This window comes from Pleurodeles waltl, chromosome 2_2 (assembly GCF_031143425.1).
Source record: "Pleurodeles waltl isolate 20211129_DDA chromosome 2_2, aPleWal1.hap1.20221129, whole genome shotgun sequence".
In the NCBI taxonomy this organism is placed as follows: domain Eukaryota; kingdom Metazoa; phylum Chordata; class Amphibia; order Caudata; family Salamandridae; genus Pleurodeles; species Pleurodeles waltl.
This window is the reverse complement of record NC_090439.1, coordinates 36,153,567-36,172,384: the sequence shown is the minus strand read 5'-3', so window position 1 is coordinate 36,172,384 and position 18,818 is coordinate 36,153,567.

The window sequence follows — 18,818 nt, the reverse complement described above, 5'->3', positions numbered from 1 at the left end:
CGGGAGACTTGGGGGAACGCTGGGTGGAAGGAAATTTGTGGCTCCTCTCAGATTCCAGAACTTTCTGCCACAGAAATGTGAGGAACATTTTTTTTAGCCAAATTTTGAGGTTTGCAAAGGATTCTGGGTAACAGAACCTGGTCCTGAGCCCCGCAAGTCACCCCATCTTGATTCCCCTAGGTCTCTAGTTTTCAGAAATGCACAGGTTTGGTATGTTTCCCTAGGTGCCGGCTGAGCTAGAGGCCAAAATCTACAGGTAGGCACTTCGCAAAAAAACACCTGTGTTTTCTTCCAAATTTTGGATGTGTCACGTTGCGCTTTGGGGCGTTTACTGTCGCGGGCGCTAGGCCTACCCACACAAGTGAGGTATCATTTTTCTCGGGAGACTTGGGGGAACGCCTGGTGGAAGGAAATTTGTGGCTCCTCTCATATTCCAGAACTTTCAGCCACAGAAATGTGAGGAACATTGTGTTTTTTTAGCCACATTTTGAGGTTTGCAAAGGATTCTGGGTAACAGAACCTGGTCCAAGCCACACAAGTCACCCCATCTTGGATTCCCCTAGGTCTCTAGTTTTCAGAAATGCACAGGTTGGTAGTTTTCCCTAGGTGCCGGCTGAGCTAGACGGCAAAATCTACAGGTAGGCACTTTGCAAAAAACACCTCTGTTTTCTTTCAAAAAATTGGATGTGTCCACTTGCGCTTTGGGGCGTTTCCTGTCGCGGGCGCTAGGCCTACCCACACAAGTGAGGTATCATTTTTCTCGGGAGACTTGAGGGAACGCTGGGTGGAAGGAAATTTGTGGCTCCCTCTCAGATTCCAGAACTTTCTGCCACAGAAATGTGAGGAACATGTGTTTTTTTAGCCAAATTTTGAGGTTTTGAAGAGGATTCTGGGTAACAGAACCTAGTCCGAGCCCTACAAGTCACCCATCTTGGATTCCCCTAGGTCTCTAGTTTTCAGAAATGCACAGGTTTGGTAGGTTTCCCTAGGTGCCGGCTGAGCTAGAGGGCAAAATATACAGGTAGGCCTTTGCAAAAAACACCTCTGTTTTCTTTCAAAAATTGGATGTGTCCACGTTGCGCTTTGGGGCGTTTCCTGTCGCGGGCGCTAGGCCTACCCACACAAGTGAGGTATCATTTTTCTCGGGAGACTTGGGGGAACGCTGGGTGGAAGGAAATTTGTGGCTCCTCTCAGATTCCAGAACTTTCTGCCACCGAAATGTGAGGAACATGTGTTTTTTTTAGCCAAATTTTGAGGTTTGCAGAGGATTCTGGGTAACAGAACCTAGTCCGAGCCCCACAAGTCACCCTATCTTGGATTCCCCTAGGTCTCTAGTTTTCAGAAATGCACAGGTTTGGTAGGTTTCCCTAGGTGCCGCTGAGCTAGAGGCCAAAATCTACAGGTAGGCACTTTGCAAAAAACACCTCTGTTTTCTTTAAAAAATGGATGTGTCCACGTTGCGCTTTGGGGCGTTTCCTGTCGCGGGCGCTAGGCCTACCCACACAAGTGAGGTATCATTTTTCTCGGGAGACTTGGGGGAACGCTGGGTGGAAGGAAATTTGTGGCTCCTCTCAGATTCCAGAACTTTCTGCCACAGAAATGTGAGGAACATGTGTTTTTTTAGCCAAATTTTGAGGTTTGCAAAGGATTCTGGGTAAGAGAACCTGGTCCAAGCCACACAAGTCACCCCATCTTGGACTCCCCTAGGTCTCTAGTTTCAGAAATGCACAGGTTTGGTAGGTTTCCCTAGGTGCCGGCTGAGCTAGACGGCAAAATCTACAGGTAGGCACTTTGCAAAAAACACCTCTGTTTTCTTTAAAAAAATTGGATGTGTCCACTTGCGCTTTGGGGCGTTTCCTGTCGCGGGGCGCTAGGGCCTACCCACACAAGTGAGGTATCATTTTTCTCGGGAGACTTGAGGGAACGCTGGGTGAAAGAAATTTGTGGCTCCTCTCAGATTCCAGAACTTTCTGCCACAGAAATGTGAGGAACATGTGTTTTTTAGCCAAATTTTGAGGTTTGAAGAGGATTCTGGGTAACAGAACCTAGTCCCGAGCCCTACAAGTCACCCCATCTTGGATTCCCCTAGGTCTCTAGTTTTCAGAAATGCACAGGTTTGGTAGGTTTCCCTAGGTGCCGGCTGAGCTAGAGGGCAAAATCTACAGGTAGGCCTTTGCAAAAAACACCTCTGTTTTCTTTCAAAAATTTGGATGTGTCCACGTTGCGCTTTGGGGCCGTTTCCTGTCGCGGGGCGCTAGGCCTACCCACACAAGTGAGCTATCATTTTTCTCGGGAGACTTGGGGGGAACGCTGGGTGGAAGGAAATTTGTGGCTCCTCTCAGATTCCAGAACTTTCTGCCACAGAAATGTGAGGAACATGTGTTTTTGTTAGCCAAATTTTGAGGTTTGCAGAGGATTCTGGGTAACAGAACCTAGTCCGAGCCTCACAAGTCACCCCATCTGGATTCCCCTAGGTCTCTAGTTTTCAGAAATGCACAGGTGTGGTAGGTTTCCCTAGGTGCCGGCTGAGCTAGAGGCCAAAATCTACAGGTAGGCACTTTGCAATAAACACCTCTGTTTTCTTTAAAAAAATTGGATGTGTCCACGTTGCGCTTTGGGGCGTTTACTGTCGCGGGCGCTAGGCCTACCCACACAAGTGAGGTATCATTTATCTCGGGAGACTTGGGGGAACGCTTGGTGGAAGGAAATTTGTGGCTCCTCTCATATTCCAGAACTTTCAGCCACAGAAATGTGAGGAACATGTGTTTTTTTAGCCACATTTTGAGGTTTGCAAAGGAGTCTGGGTAACAGAACCTGGTCCAAGCCACACAAGTCACCCCATCTTGGATTCCCCTAGGTCTCTAGTTTTCAGAAATGCACAGGTTTGGTAGGTTTCCCTAGGTGCCGGCTGAGCTAGACGGCAAAATCTACAGGTAGGCACTTTGCAAAAAACACCTCTGTTTTCTTTCAAAAAATTGGATGTGTCCACTTGCGCTTTGGGGCGTTTCCTGTCGCGGGCGCTAGGCCTACCCACACAAGTGAGGTATCATTTTTCTCGGGAGACTTGAGGGAACGCTGGGTGGAAGGAAATTTGTGGCTCCTCTCAGATTCCAGAACTTTCTGCCACAGAAATGTGAGGAACATGTGTTTTTTTAGCCAAATTTTGAGGTTTGAAGAGGATTCTGGGTAACAGAACCTAGTCCGAGCCCTACAAGTCACCCCATCTTGGATTCCCCTAGGTCTCTAGTTTTCAAAAATGCACAGGTTTGGTAGGTTTCCCTAGGTGCCGGCTGAGCTAGAGGGCAAAATCTACAGGTAGGCCTTTGCAAAAAACACCTCTGTTTTCTTTCAAAAATTTGGATGTGTCCACGTTGCGCTTTGGGGCGTTTCCTGTCGCGGGCGCTAGGCCTACCCACACAAGTGAGGTATCATTTTTCTCGGGAGACTTGGGGGAACGCTGGGTGGAAGGAAATTTGTGGCTCCTCTCAGATTCCAGAACTTTCTGCCACCGAAATGTGAGGAACATGTGTTTTTTTAGCCAAATTTTGAGGTTTGCAGAGGATTCTGGGTAACAGAACCTAGTCCGAGCCCCACAAGTCACCCTATCTTGGATTCCCCTAGGTCTCTAGTTTTCAGAAATGCACAGGTTTGGTAGGTTTCCCTAGGTGCCGGCTGAGCTAGAGGCCAAAATCTACAGGTAGGCACTTTGCAAAAAACACCTCTGTTTTCTTTAAAAAAATTGGATGTGTCCACGTTGCGCTTTGGGGCGTTTCCTGTCGCGGGCGCTAGGCCTACCCACACAAGTGAGGTATCATTTTTATCGGGAGACTTGGGGGAACGCTGGGTGGAAGGAAATTTGTGGCTCCTCTCAGATTCCAGAACTTTCTGCCACAGAAATGTGAGGAACATTTTTTTTAGCCAAATTTTGAGGTTTGCAAAGGATTCTGGGTAACAGAACCTGGTCTGAGCCCCGCAAGTCACCCCATCTTGGATTCCCCTAGGTCTCTAGTTTTCAGAAATGCACAGGTTTGGTATGTTTCCCTAGGTGCCGGCTGAGCTAGAGGCCAAAATCTACAGGTAGGCACTTCGCAAAAAACACCTGTGTTTTCTTCCCAAATTTTGGATGTGTCCACGTTGCGCTTTGGGGCGTTTCCTGTCGCGGGCGCTAGGCCTACCCACACAAGTGAGGTATCATTTTTATCGGGAGACTTGGGGGAACGCTGGGTGGAAGGAAATTTGTGGCTCCTCTCAGATTCCAGAACTTTCTGCCACAGAAATGTAAGGAACATGTGTTTTTTTTAGCTAAATTTTGAGGTTTGCAAAGGATTCTGGGTAACAGAACCTAGTCCGAGCCCTACAAGTCACCCCATCTTGGATTCCCCTAGGTCTCTAGTTTTCAGAAATGCACAGGTTTGGTAGGTTTCCCTAGGTGCCGGCTGAGCTAGAGGGCAAAATCTACAGGTAGGCCTTTGCAAAAAACACCTCTGTTTTCTTTCAAAAATTTGGATGTGTCCACGTTGCGCTTTGGGGCGTTTCCTGTCGCGGGCGCTAGGCCTACCCACACAAGTGAGGTATCATTTTTCTCGGGAGACTTGGGGGAACGCTGGGTGGAAGGAAATTTGTGGCTCCTCTCAGATTCCAGAACTTTCTGCCACCGAAATGTGAGGAACATGTGTTTTTTTAGCCAAATTTTGAGGTTTGCAGAGGATTCTGGGTAACAGAACCTAGTCCGAGCCCCACAAGTCACCCTATCTTGGATTCCCCTAGGTCTCTAGTTTTCAGAAATGCACAGGTTTGGTAGGTTTCCCTAGGTGCCGGCTGAGCTAGAGGCCAAAATCTACAGGTAGGCACTTTGCAAAAAACACCTCTGTTTTCTTTAAAAAAATTGGATGCGTCCACGTTGCGCTTTGGGGCGTTTCCTGTCGCGGGCGCTAGGCCTACCCACACAAGTGAGGTATCATTTATCTCGGGAGACTTGGGGGAACGCTTGGTGGAAGGAAATTTGTGGCTCCTCTCAGATTCCAGAACTTTCCGCCACAGAAATGTGAGGAACATGTGTTTTTTTTAGCCAAATTTTGAGGTTTGCAGAGGATTCTGAGTAACAGAACCTAGTCCGAGCCCTACAAGTCACCCCATCTTGGATTCCCCTAGGTCTCTAGTTTTCAGAAATGCACAGGTTTGTTTAGGTTTCCCTAGGTGCCGGCTGAGCTAGAGGGCAAAATCTACAGGTAGGCACTTTGCAAAAAACACCTCTGTTTTCTTTCAAAAATTTGGATGTGTCCACGTTGCGCTTTGGGGCGTTTCCTGTCGCGGGCGCTTTGCCTACCCACACAAGTGAGGTATCATTTTTCTCGGGAGACTTGGGGGAACGCTGGGTGGAAGGAATTTTGTGGCTCCTCTCAGATTCCAGAACTTTCTGCCACAGAAATGTGAGTAACATGTGTTTTTTTAGCCAAATTTTGAGGTTTGCAGAGGATTCTGGGTAACAGAACCTAGTCCGAGCCCCACAAGTCACCCCATCTTGGATTCCCCTAGGTCTCTAGTTTTCAGAAATGCACAGGTTTGGTAGGTTTCCCTAGGTGCCGGCTGAGCTAGAGGCCAAAATCTACAGGTAGGCACTTTGCAAAAAACACCTCTGTTTTCTTTCAAAAAATGGGATGTGTCCACGTTGCGTTTTGGGGCGCCTCCTGTCGCGGCCGCTAGGCCTACCCACACAAGTGAGGTATAATTTTTATCGGGAGACTTGGGGGAACGCTGGGTGGAAGGAAATTTGTGGCTCCTCTCAGATTCCAGAACTTTCTGCCACAGAAATGTGAGGAACATGTGTTTTTTTAGCCAAATTTTGAGGTTTGCAAAGGATTCTGGGTAACAGAACCTGGTCCGAGCCACACAAGTCACCCCATCTTGGATTCCCCTAGGTCTCTAGTTTTCAGAAATGCACAGGTTTGGTAGGTTTCCCTAGGTGCCGGCTGAGCTAGAGGCCAAAATCTACAGGTAGGCACTTTGCAAAAAACACCTCTGTTTTCTTTAAAAAATTTGGAATGTGTCCACGTTGCGCTTTGGGGCATTTCCTGTCGCAGGCGCTAGGCCTACCCACACAAGTGAGGTATCATTTTTATCGGGAGACTTGGGGGAACGCTGGGTGGAAGGAAATTTGTGGCTCCTCTCAGATTCCAGAACTTTCAGCCACAGAAATGTGAGGAACATGTGTTTTTTTAGCAATATTTTGAGGTTTGCAAAGGATTCTGGGTAACAGAACCTGGTCCAAGCCACACAAGTCACCCCATCTTGGATTCCCCTAGGTCTCTAGTTTTCAGAAATGCACAGGTTTGGTAGGTTTCCCTAGGTGCCGGCTGAGCTAGACGGCAAAATCTACAGGTAGGCACTTTGCAAAAAACACCTCTGTTTTCTTTAAAAAAATTGGATGTGTCCACTTGCGCTTTGGGGCGTTTCCTGTCGCGGGCGCTAGGCCTACCCACACAAGTGAGGTATCATTTTTCTCGGGAGACTTGGGGGAACGCTGCGTGGAAGGAAATTTGTGGCTCCTCTCAGATTCCAGAACTTTCTGCCACAGAAATGTGAGGAACATGTGTTTTTTTAGCCAAATTTTGAGGTTTGAAGAGGATTCTGGGTAACAGAACCTAGTCTGAGCCCTACAAGTCACCCCATCTTGGATTCCCCTAGGTCTCTAGTTTTCAGAAATGCACAGGTTTGCTAGGTTTCCCTAGGTGCCGGCTGAGCTAGAGGGCAAAATCTACAGGTAGGCACTTTGCAAAAAACACCTCTGTTTTCTTTCAAAAATTTGGATGTGTCCACGTTGCGCTTTGGGGCGTTTCCTGTCGCGGGCGCTTTGCCTACCCACACAAGTGAGGTATCATTTTTCTCGGGAGACTTGGGGGAACGCTGGGTGGAAGGAAATTTGTGGCTCCTCTCAGATTCCAGAACTTTCTGCCACAGAAATGTGAGTAACATGTGTTTTTTTAGCCAAATTTTGAGGTTTGCAGAGGATTCTGGGTAACAGAACCTAGTCCGAGCCCCACAAGTCACCCCATCTTGGATTCCCCTAGGTCTCTAGTTTTCAGAAATGCACAGGTTTGGTAGGTTTCCCTAGGTGCCGGCTGAGCTAGAGGCCAAAATCTACAAGTAAGCACTTTGCAAAAAACACCTCTGTTTTCTTTCAAAAAATTGGATGTGTCCACGTTGCGTTTTGGGGCGCCTCCTGTCGCGGCCGCTAGGCCTACCCACACAAGTGAGGTATAATTTTTATCGGGAGACTTGGGGGAACGCTGGGTGGAAGGAAATTTGTGGCTCCTCTCAGATTCCAGAACTTTCTGCCACAGAAATGTGAGGAACATTTGTTTTTTTAGCCAAATTTTGAGGTTTGCAAACGATTCTGGGTAACAGAACCTGGTCCGAGCCACACAAGTCACCCCATCTTGGATTCCCCTAGTTCTCTAGTTTTCAGAAATGCACAGGTTTGGTAGGTTTCCCTAGGTGCCGGCTGAGCTAGAGGCCAAAATCTACAGGTAGGCACTTTGCAAAAAACACCTCTGTTTTCTTTAAAAAATTTGGAATGTGTCCACGTTGCGCTGTGGGGCATTTCCTGTCGCGGGCGCTAGGCCTACCCACACAAGTGAGGTATCATTTTTATCGGGAGACTTGGGGGAACGCTGGGTGGAAGGAAATTTGTGGCTCCTCTCAGATTCCAGAACTTTCTGCCACAGAAATGTGAGGAACATGTGTTTTTTTAGCCAAATTTTGAGGTTTGCAAAGGATTCTGGGTAAGAGAACCTGGTCCAAGCCACACAAGTCACCCCATCTTGGATTCCCCTAGGTCTCTAGTTTTCAGAAATGCACAGGTTTGGTAGGTTTCCCTAGGTGCCGGCTGAGCTAGACGGCAAAATCTACAGGTAGGCACTTTGCAAAAAACACCTCTGTTTTCTTTCAAAAAATTGGATGTGTCCACTTGCGCTTTGGGGCGTTTCCTGTCGCGGGCGCTAGGCCTACCCACACAAGTGAGGTATCATTTTTCTCGGGAGACTTGAGGGAACGCTGGGTGGAAGGAAATTTGTGGCTCCTCTCAGATTCCAGAACTTTCTGCCACAGAAATGTGAGGAACATGTGTTTTTTTAGCCAAATTTTGAGGTTTGAAGAGGATTCTGGGTAACAGAACCTAGTCCGAGCCCTACAAGTCACCCCATCTTGGATTCCCCTAGGTCTCTAGTTTTCAGAAATGCACAGGTTTGGTAGGTTTCCCTAGGTGCCGGCTGAGCTAGAGGGCAAAATCTACAGGTAGGCCTTTGCAAAAAACACCTCTGTTTTCTTTCAAAAATGTGGATGTGTCCACGTTGCGCTTTGGGGCGTTTCCTGTCGCGGGCGCTAGGCCTACCCACACAAGTGAGCTATCATTTTTCTCGGGAGACTTGGGGGAACGCTGGGTGGAAGGAAATTTGTGGCTCCTCTCAGATTCCAGAACTTTCTGCCACAGAAATGTGAGGAACATGTGTTTTTTTAGCCAAATTTTGAGGTTTGCAGAGGATTCTGGGTAACAGAACCTAGTCCGAGCCTCACAAGTCACCCCATCTTGGATTCCCCTAGGTCTCTAGTTTTCAGAAATGCACAGGTTTGGTAGGTTTCCCTAGGTGCCGGCTGAGCTAGAGGCCAAAATCTACAGGTAGGCACTTTGCAAAAAACACCTCTGTTTTCTTTCAAAAAATTGGATGTGTCCACGTTGCGCTTTGGGGCGTTTCCTGTCGCGGGCGCTAGGCCTACCCACACAAGTGAGGTATCATTTATCTCGGGAGACTTGGGGGAACGCTTGGTGGAAGGAAATTTGTGGCTCCTCTCATATTCCAGAACTTTCAGCCACAGAAATGTGAGGAACATGTGTTTTTTTAGCCACATTTTGAGGTTTGCAAAGGATTCTGGGTAATAGAACCTGGTCCAAGCCACACAAGTCACCCCATCTTGGATTCCCCTAGGTCTCTAGTTTTCAGAAATGCACAGGTTTGGTAGGTTTCCCTAGGTGCCGGCTGAGCTAGACGGCAAAATCTACAGGTAGGCACTTTGCAAAAAACACCTCGGTTTTCTTTAAAAAAATTGGATGTGTCCACTTGCGCTTTGGGGCGTTTCCTGTCGCGGGCGCTAGGCCTACCCACACAAGTGAGGTATCATTTTTCTCGGGAGACTTGAGGGAACGCTGGGTGGAAGGAAATTTGTGGCTCCTCTCAGATTCCAGAACTTTCTGCCACAGAAATGTGAGGAACATGTGTTTTTTTAGCCAAATTTTGAGGTTTGAAGAGGATTCTGGGTAACAGAACCTAGTCCGAGCCCTACAAGTCACCCCATCTTGGATTCCCCTAGGTCTCTAGTTTTCAGAAATGCACAGGTTTGGTAGGTTTCCCTAGGTGCCGGCTGAGCTAGAGGGCAAAATCTACAGGTAGGCCTTTGCAAAAAACACCTCTGTTTTCTTTCAAAAATTTGGATGTGTCCATGTTGCGCTTTGGGGCGTTTCCTGTCGCGGGCGCTAGGCCTACCCACACAAGTGAGGTATCATTTTTCTCGGGAGACTTGGGGGAACGCTGGGTGGAAGGAAATTTGTGGCTCCTCTCAGATTCCAGAACTTTCTGCCACCGAAATGTGAGGAACATGTGTTTTTTTAGCCAAATTTTGAGGTTTGCAGAGGATTCTGGGTAACAGAACCTAGTCCGAGCCCCACAAGTCACCCTATCTTGGATTCCCCTAGGTCTCTAGTTTTCAGAAATGCACAGGTTTGGTAGGTTTCCCTAGGTGCCGGCTGAGCTAGAGGCCAAAATCTACAGGTAGGCACTTTGCAAAAAACACCTCTGTTTTCTTTAAAAAAATTGGATGTGTCCACGTTGCGCTTTGGGGCGTTTCCTGTCGCGGGCGCTAGGCCTACCCACACAAGTGAGGTATCATTTTTCTCGGGAGACTTGGGGGAACGCTGGGTGGATGGAAATTTGTGGCTCCTCTCAGATTCCAGAACTTTCTGCCACAGAAATGTGAGGAACATGTGTTTTTTTAACCAAATTTTGAGGTTTGCAAAGGATTCTGGGTAACAGAACCTGGTCCAAGCCACACAAGTCACCCCATCTTGGATTCCCCTAGGTCTCTAGTTTTCAGAAATGCACAGGTTTGGTAGGTTTCCCTAGGTGCCGGCTGAGCTAGACGGCAAAATCTACAGGTAGGCACTTTGCAAAAAACACCTCTGTTTTCTTTCAAAAAATTGGATGTGTCCACTTGCGCTTTGGGGCGTTTCCTGTCGCGGGCGCTAGGCCTACCCACACAAGTGAGCTATCATTTTTCTCGGGAGACTTGGGGGAACGCTGGGTGGAAGGAAATTTGTGGCTCCTCTCAGATTCCAGAACTTTCTGCCACAGAAATGTGAGGAACATGTGTTTTTTTAGCCAAATTTTGAGGTTTGCAGAGGATTCTGGGTAACAGAACCTAGTCCGAGCCTCACAAGTCACCCCATCTTGGATTCCCCTAGGTCTCTAGTTTTCAGAAATGCACAGGTTTGGCAGGTTTCCCTAGGTGCCGGCTGAGCTAGAGGCCAAAATCTACAGGTAGGCACTTTGCAAAAAACACCTCTGTTTTCTTTCAAAAAATTGGATGTGTCCACGTTGCGCTTTGGGGCGTTTCCTGTCGCGGGCACTAGGCCTACCCACACAAGTGAGGTATCATTTATCTCGGGAGACTTGGGGGAACGCTTGGTGGAAGGATATTTGTGGCTCCTCTCATATTCCAGAACTTTCAGCCACAGAAATGTGAGGAACATGTGTTTTTTTAGCCACATTTTGAGGTTTGCAAAGGATTCTGGGTAACAGAACCTGGTCCAAGCCACACAAGTCACCCCATCTTGGATTCCCCTAGGTCTCTAGTTTTCAGAAATGCACAGGTTTGGTAGGTTTCCCTAGGTGCCGGCTGAGCTAGACGGCAAAATCTACAGGTAGGCACTTTGCAAAAAACACCTCTGTTTTCTTTCAAAAAATTGGATGTGTCCACTTGCGCTTTGGGGCGTTTCCTGTCGCGGGCGCTAGGCCTACCCACACAAGTGAGGTATCATTTTTCTCGGGAGACTTGAGGGAACGCTGGGTGGAAGGAAATTTGTGGCTCCTCTCAGATTCCAGAACTTTCTGCCACAGAAATGTGAGGAACATGTGTTTTTTTAGCCAAATTTTGAGGTTTGTAGAGGATTCTGGGTAACAGAACCTAGTCCGAGCCCTACAAGTCACCCCATCTTGGATTCCCCTAGGTCTCTAGTTTTCAGAAAAGCACAGGTTTGGTAGGTTTCCCTAGGTGCCGGCTGAGCTAGAGGGCAAAATCTACAGGTAGGCCTTTGCAAAAAACACCTCTGTTTTCTTTCAAAAATTTGGATGTGTCCATGTTGCGCTTTGGGGCGTTTCCTGTCGCGGGCGCTAGGCCTACCCACACAAGTGAGGTATCATTTTTCTCGGGAGACTTGGGGGAACGCTGGGTGGAAGGAAATTTGTGGCTCCTCTCAGATTCCAGAACTTTCTGCCACCGAAATGTGAGGAACATGTGTTTTTTTAGCCAAATTTTGAGGTTTGCAGAGGATTCTGGGTAACAGAACCTAGTCCGAGCCCCACAAGTCACCCTATCTTGGATTCCCCTAGGTCTCTAGTTTTCAGAAATGCACAGGTTTGGTAGGTTTCCCTAGGTGCCGGCTGAGCTAGAGGCCAAAATCTACAGGTAGGCACTTTGCAAAAAACACCTCTGTTTTCTTTAAAAAAATTGGATGTGTCCACGTTGCGCTTTGGGGCGTTTCCTGTCGCGGGCGCTAGGCCTACCCACACAAGTGAGGTATCATTTTTCTCGGGAGACTTGGGGGAACGCTGGGTGGAAGGAAATTTGTGGCTCCTCTCAGATTCCAGAACTTTCTGCCACAGAAATGTGAGGAACATGTGTTTTTTTAGCCAAATTTTGAGGTTTGCAAAGGATTCTGGGTAACAGAACCTGGTCCAAGCCACACAAGTCACCCCATCTTGGATTCCCCTAGGTCTCTAGTTTTCAGAAATGCACAGGTTTGGTAGGTTTCCCTAGGTGCCGGCTGAGCTAGACGGCAAAATCTACAGGTAGGCACTTTGCAAAAAACACCTCTGTTTTCTTTCAAAAAATTGGATGTGTCCACTTGCGCTTTGGGGCGTTTCCTGTCGCGGGCGCTAGGCCTACCCACACAAGTGAGGTATCATTTTTCTCAGGAGACTTGAGGGAACGCTGGGTGGAAGGAAATTTGTGGCTCCTCTCAGATTCCAGAACTTTCTGCCAAAGAAATGTGAGGAACATGTGTTTTTTTAGCCAAATTTTGAGGTTTGAAGAGGATTCTGGGTAACAGAACCTGGTCCAAGCCACACAAGTCACCCCATCTTGGATTCCCCTAGGTCTCTAGTTTTCAGAAATGCACAGGTTTGGTAGGTTTCCCTAGGTGCCGGCTGAGCTAGAGGGCAAAATCTACAGGTAGGCCTTTGCAAAAAACACTTCTGTTTTCTTTCAAAAATTTGGATGTGTCCACATTGCGCTTTGGGGCGTTTCCTGTCGCGGGCGCTAGGCCTACCCACACAAGTGAGCTATCATTTTTCTCGGGAGACTTGGGGGAACGCTGGGTGGAAGGAAATTTGTGGCTCCTCTCAGATTCCAGAACTTTCTGCCACAGAAATGTGAGGAACATGTGTTTTTTTAGCCAAATTTTGAGGTTTGCAGAGGATTCTGGGTAACAGAACCTAGTCCGAGCCTCACAAGTCACCCCATCTTGGATTCCCCTAGGTCTCTAGTTTTCAGAAATGCACAGGTTTGGTAGGTTTCCCTAGGTGCCGGCTGAGCTAGAGGCCAAAATCTACAGGTAGGCTCTTTGCAAAAAACACCTCTGTTTTCTTTCAAAAAATTGGATGTGTCCACGTTGCGCTTTGGGGCGTTTCCTGTCGCGGGCGCTAGGCCTACCCACACAAGTGAGGTATCATTTATCTCGGGAGACTTGGGGGAACGCTTGGTGGAAGGAAATTTGTGGCTCCTCTCATATTCCAGAACTTTCAGCCACAGAAATGTGAGGAACATGTGTTTTTTTAGCCAAATTTTGAGGTTTGAAGAGGATTCTGGGTAACAGAACCTAGTCCGAGCCCTACAAGTCACCCCATCTTGGATTCCCCTAGGTCTCTAGTTTTCAGAAATGCACAGGTTTGGTAGGTTTCCCTAGGTGCCGGCTGAGCTAGAGGGCAAAATCTACAGGTAGGCCTTTGCAAAAAACACCTGTTTTCTTTCAAAAATTTGGATGTGTCCACGTTGCGCTTTGGGGCGTTTCCTGTCGCGGGCGCTAGGCCTACCCACACAAGTGAGGTATCATTTTTCTCGGGAGACTTGGGGGAACTCTGGGTGGAAGGAAATTTGTGGCTCCTCTCAGATTCCAGAACTTTCTGCCACCGAAATGTGAGGAACATGTGTTTTTTTAGCCAAATTTTGAGGTTTGCAGAGGATTCTGGGTAACAGAACCTAGTCCGAGCCCCACAAGTCACCCCATCTTGGATTCCCCTAGGTCTCTAGTTTTCAGAAATGCACAGGTTTGGTAGGTTTCCCTAGGTGCCGGCTGAGCTAGAGGCCAAAATCTACAGGTAGGCACTTTGCAAAAAACACCTCTGTTTTCTTTAAAAAAATTGGATGCGTCCACGTTGCGCTTTGGGGCGTTTCCTGTCGCGGGCGCTAGGCCTACCCACACAAGTGAGGTATCATTTATCTCGGGAGACTTGGGGGAACGCTTGGTGGAAGGAAATTTGTGGCTCCTCTCAGATTCCAGAACTTTCCGCCACAGAAATGTGAGGAACATGTGTTTTTTTAGCCAAATTTTGAGGTTTGCAGAGGATTCTGAGTAACAGAACCTAGTCCGAGCCCTACAAGTCACCCCATCTTGGATTCCCCTAGGTCTCTAGTTTTCAGAAATGCACAGGTTTGTTTAGGTTTCCCTAGGTGCCGGCTGAGCTAGAGGGCAAAATCTACAGGTAGGCACTTTGCAAAAAACACCTCTGTTTTCTTTAAAAAATTTGGAATGTGTCCACGTTGCGCTTTGGGGCATTTCCTGTCGCAGGCGCTAGGCATACCCACACAAGTGAGGTATCATTTTTATCGGGAGACTTGGGGGAACGCTGGGTGGAAGGAAATTTGTGGCTCCTCTCAGATTCCAGAACTTTCAGCCACAGAAATGTGAGGAACATGTGTTTTTTTAGCAATATTTTGAGGTTTGCAAAGGATTCTGGGTAACAGAACCTGGTCCAAGCCACACAAGTCACCCCATCTTGGATTCCCCTAGGTCTCTAGTTTTCAGAAATGCACAGGTTTGGTAGGTTTCCCTAGGTGCCGGCTGAGCTAGACGGCAAAATCTACAGGTAGGCACTTTGCAAAAAACACCTCTGTTTTCTTTCAAAAAATTGGATGTGTCCACTTGCGCTTTGGGGCGTTTCCTGTCGCGGGCGCTAGGCCTACCCACACAAGTGAGGTATCATTTTTCTCGGGAGACTTGGGGGAACGCTGCGTGGAAGGAAATTTGTGGCTCCTCTCAGATTCCAGAACTTTCTGCCACAGAAATGTGAGGAACATGTGTTTTTTTTAGCCAAATTTTGAGGTTTGAAGAGGATTCTGGGTAACAGAACCTAGTCCGAGCCCTACAAGTCACCCCATCTTGGATTCCCCTAGGTCTCTAGTTTTCAGAAATGCACAGGTTTGCTAGGTTTCCCTAGGTGCCGGCTGAGCTAGAGGGCAAAATCTACAGGTAGGCACTTTGCAAAAAACACCTCTGTTTTCTTTCAAAAATTTGGATGTGTCCATGTTGCGCTTTGGGGCGTTTCCTGTCGCGGGCGCTTTGCCTACCCACACAAGTGAGGTATCATTTTTCTCGGGAGACTTGGGGGAACGCTGGGTGGAAGGAAATTTGTGGCTCCTCTCAGATTCCAGAACTTTCTGCCACAGAAATGTGAGTAACATGTGTTTTTTTAGCCAAATTTTGAGGTTTGCAGAGGATTCTGGGTAACAGAACCTAGTCCGAGCCCCACAAGTCACCCCATCTTGGATTCCCCTAGGTCTCTAGTTTTCAGAAATGCACAGGTTTGGTAGGTTTCCCTAGGTGCCGGCTGAGCTAGAGGCCAAAATCTACAGGTAGGCACTTTGCAAAAAACACCTCTGTTTTCTTTCAAAAAATGGGATGTGTCCACGTTGCGTTTTGGGGCGCCTCCTGTCGCGGCCGCTAGGCCTACCCACACAAGTGAGGTATAATTTTTATCGGGAGACTTGGGGGAACGCTGGGTGGAAGGAAATTTGTGGCTCCTCTCAGATTCCAGAACTTTCTGCCACAGAAATGTGAGGAACATGTGTTTTTTTAGCCAAATTTTGAGGTTTGCAAAGGATTCTGGGTAACAGAACCTGGTCCGAGCCACACAAGTCACCCCATCTTGGATTCCCCTAGGTCTCTAGTTTTCAGAAATGCACAGGTTTGGTAGGTTTCCCTAGGTGCCGGCTGAGCTAGAGGCCAAAATCTACAGGTAGGCACTTTGCAAAAAACACCTCTGTTTTCTTTAAAAAATTTGGAATGTGTCCACGTTGCGCTGTGGGGCATTTCCTGTCGCGGGCGCTAGGCCTACCCACACAAGTGAGGTATCATTTTTATCGGGAGACTTGGGGGAACGCTGGGTGGAAGGAAATTTGTGGCTCCTCTCAGATTCCAGAACTTTCAGCCACAGAAATGTGAGGAATATGTGTTTTTTTAGCAATATTTTGAGGTTTGCAAAGGATTCTGGGTAACAGAACCTGGTCCAAGCCACACAAGTCACCCCATCTTGGATTCCCCTAGGTCTCTAGTTTTCAGAAATGCACAGGTTTGGTAGGTTTCCCTAGGTGCCGGCTGAGCTAGATGGCAAAATCTACAGGTAGGCACTTTGCAAAAAACACCTCTGTTTTCTTTCAAAAAATTGGATGTGTCCACTTGCGCTTTGGGGCGTTTCCTGTCGCGGGCGCTAGGCCTACCCACACAAGTGAAGTATCATTTTTCTCGGGAGACTTGGGGGAACGCTGGGTGGAAGGAAATTTGTGGCTCCTCTCAGATTCCAGAACTTTCTGCACAGAAATGTGAGGAACATGTGTTTTTTAGCCAAATTTTGAGGTTTGAAGAGGATTCTGGGTAACAGAACCTAGTCCGAGCCCTACAAGTCACCCCATCTTGGATTCCCCTAGGTCTCTAGTTTTCAGAAATGCTCAGGTTTGGTAGGTTTCCCTAGGTGCCGGCTGAGCTAGAGGGCAAAATCTACAGGTAGGCCTTTGCAAAAAACACCTCTGTTTCTTTAAAAAAATTGGATGTGTCCACGTTGCGCTTTGGGGCGTTTCCTGTCGCGGGCGCTAGGCCTACCCACACAAGTGAGGTATCATTTTTCTCGGGAGACTTGGGGGAACGCTGGGTGGAAGGAAATTTGTGGCTCCTCTCAGATTCCAGAACTTTCTGCCACAGAAATGTGAGGAACATGTGTTTTTTTAGCCAAATTTTGAGGTTTGCAGAGGATTCTGGGTAACAGAACCTAGTCCGAGCCTCACAAGTTACCCCATCTTGGATTCCCCTAGGTCTCTAGTTTTCAGAAATGCACAGGTTTGGTAGGTTTCCCTAGTTGCCGGCTGAGCTAGAGGCCAAAATCTAAAGGTAGGCACTTTGCAAAAAACACCTCTGTTTTCTTTCAAAAAATTGGATGTGTCCACGTTGCGCTTTGGGGCGTTTCCTGTCGCGGGCGCTAGGCCTACCCACACAAGTGAGGTATCATTTATCTCGGGAGACTTGGGGGAACGCTTGGTGGAAGGAAATTTGTGGCTCCTCTCAGATTCCAGAACTTTCCGACACAGAAATGTGAGGAACATGTGTTTTTTTAGCCAAATTTTGAGGTTTGCAGAGGATTCTGGGTAACAGAACCTAGTCCGAGCCCCACAAGTCACCCCATCTTGGATTCCCCGAGGTCTCTAGTTTTCAGAAATGCACAGGTTTGGTAGGTTTCCCTAGGTGCCGGCTGAGCTAGAGGCCAAAATCTAGAGGTAGGCACTTTGCAAAAAACACCTCTGTTTTCTTTAAAAAAATTGGATGTGTCCACGTTGCGCTTTGGGGCGTTTCCTGTCGCGGGCGCTAGGCCTACCCACACAAGTGAGGTATCATTTATCTCGGGAGACTTGTGGGAACGCTGGGTGGAAGGAAATTTGTGGCTCCTCTCAGATTCCAGAACTTTCTGCCACAGAAATGTGAGGAACATGTGTTTTTTTAGCCAAATTTTGAGGTTTGCAGAGGATTCTGGGTAACAGAACCTAGTCCGAGCCTCACAAGTCACCCCATCTTGGATTCCCCTAGGTCTCTAGTTTTCAGAAATGCACAGGTTTGGTAGGTTTCCCTAGGTGCCGGCTGAGCTAGAGGCCAAAATCTACAGGTAGGCACTTTGCAAAAAACACCTCTGTTTTCTTTCAAAAAATTGGATGTGTCCACGTTGCGCTTTGGGGCGTTTCCTGTCGCGGGCGCTAGGCCTACCCACACAAGTGAGGTATCATTTATCTCGGGAGACTTGGGGGAACGCTTGGTGGAAGGAAATTTGTGGCTCCTCTCAGATTCCAGAACTTTCCGCCACAGAAATGTGAGGAACATGTGTTTTTTTAGCCAAATTTTGAGGTTTGCAGAGGATTCTGGGTAACAGAACCTGGTCCGAGCCCCACAAGTCACCCCATCTTGGATTCCCCTAGGTCTCTAGTTTTCAGAAATGCACAGGTTTGGTAGGTTTCCCTAGGTGCCGGCTGAGCTAGAGGCCAAAATCTAGAGGTAGGCACTTTGCAAAAAACACCTCTGTTTTCTTTAAAAAAATTGGATGTGTCCACGTTGCGCTTTGGGGTGTTTCCTGTCGCGGGCGCTAGGCCTACCCACACAAGTGAGGTATCATTTATCTCGGGAGACTTGGGGGAACGCTTGGTGGAAGGAAATTTGTGGCTCCTCTCAGATTCCAGAACTTTCCGCCACAGAAATGTGAGGAACATGTGTTTTTTTAGCCAAATTTTGAGGTTTGCCGAGGATTCTGGGTAACAGAACCTAGTCCGAGCCCTACAAGTCACCCCATCTTGGATTCCCCTAGGTCTCTAGTTTTCAGAAATGCACAGGTTTGGTAGGTTTCCCTAGGTGCCGGCTGAGCTAGAGGGCAAAATCTACAGGTAGGCACATTGCAAAAAACACCTCTGTTTTCTTTCAAAAATTTGGATGTGTCCACGTTGCGCTTTGGGGCGTTTCCTGTCGCGGGCGCTAGGCCTACCCACACAAGTGAGGTATCATTTTTCTCGGGAGACTTGGGGGAACGCTGGGTGGAAGGAAATTTGTGGCTCCTCTCAGATTCCAGAACTTTCTGCCTCAGAAATGTAAGGAACATGTGTTTGTTTAGCCAAATATTGAGGTTTGCAAAGGATTCTGAGTAACAGAACCTGGTCCGAGCCACACAAGTCACCCCATCTTGGATTCCCCTAGGTCTCTAGTTTTCAGAAATGCACAGGTTTGGTAGGTTTCACTAGGTGCCGGCTGAGCTAGAGGCCAAAATCTACAGGTAGGCACTTTGCAAAAAACACCTCTGTTTTCTTTAACAAAAATGGGATGTGTCCACGTTGCGTTTTGGGGTGTCTCCTGTCGCGGCCGCTAGGCCTACCCACACAAGTGAGGTATAATTTTTATCGGGAGACTTGGGGGAACGCTGGGTGGAAGGAAATTTGTGGCTCCTCTCAGATTCCAGAACTTTCTGCCACAG